We start from the raw sequence: 1,405 nt of genomic DNA, 5'->3' as shown, positions 1-1,405 counted from the left end.
TATATAGGATAGACTTAAGCCTACCTTAAGGATAGACTTCTATAGCTCTTTAGCAATTAACTTTATAATTACTCTTATTAATACTTTTAGCTATACCTAAGTAATAACTACTCTATAACTCTTATTAAGGCCTTAACTAATTACTAAGACCTTTAAAGACCTATAATTACTTAACTAGACCTATAGAATAACTAATTACTATTTATAGTTCTTAATCCCTAACTTACTATTAATATAAACCTACTGTTAGTTAGCTGGCCGTAACAAATAATAAGCTACTTTATATAAAATCTATTTAGCTAGTTTAATAATAATAGCTTAAAAAATAATAGGACTTTAGTACTAATTTAGAATAATAATTACTAAGTTTTACTCTATTTTATAAAGTATTAGCTAATATTATTATCTTAATTAAGGGGGTAATAAAGGATATAAATATAATATTACTATTACTATTAATATAATTTATTTCTTTTTAAGTAATTAATAAGAGGCTAAAATACTTATAGTAGTTTAACGCTCTATTTCTAGCTAATATAGATAGCTTTCTATATCTAAGTTAATAAGTCTCTCTATAGGTAGACGTTTTATTAGTTAAAATAAAACTCTAGCTAATACTTATTACTATACCTATTATATTAATTAGCCCTATAAATCCTATTAAATACTCTAGAAATAGAGATAATAATAATAATAATAGTAATAGAGCTATTAATACCCCTATAAAAGAGCTATTCTAGCCTACTAATTTACCCTACTAAGTAATAGCTATTTTATTATTACTATAAGAGTTAGCTAAGTTATTATTAACTCTATCTTATTATTTAGTATTAATAGAGCTAACTTTACTTAAGGAGATAGAGATAATAGCTATAATACTAATAAAGGTTAATAGAGCTAAACTAAATATAGAGACTAAAGAGAATTATAATAGTTTAAAATTAAGAATAATTATAATAATAATAGATACTTTTATACCCCTAAAAGATATAAATATAATTATAAATATATATTTATATTTATTAACTCCTTTAGTAAGAGTAAAGAGTAAATTAAAAAGTAGCTATAATAACTAGCTATATAATTAAAAAGTTCCTATTAGTTAGGTTAATTACTAACCTATTAGTACTATAAGATCCTCTATAAGACGTTAAGCTAGAGAGTAATCTTATAGATTATCTTACTTTTTATTATTAATAGATATAATAAAAGATAAAGACTTAATAGACCTATCTATTAAGAGTCTTATTAAGATTTATTATAAAGACTTATTATTAATATTAAATAATTATTTAAAAGCTAAATAATATTACTTTTAGAATTAATAGCTAATAGTAATAAATATTAAATAGAAAACTATATAGAGTAAAGAAATATTTAAAATAACTTAAATTAATAATATTAA

Source organism: Colletotrichum karsti (assembly GCF_011947395.1).
Source record: "Colletotrichum karsti strain CkLH20 chromosome Unknown Scaffold12, whole genome shotgun sequence".
NCBI classification, from domain to species: domain Eukaryota; kingdom Fungi; phylum Ascomycota; class Sordariomycetes; order Glomerellales; family Glomerellaceae; genus Colletotrichum; species Colletotrichum karsti.
This window is presented reverse-complemented; position numbering follows the sequence as displayed.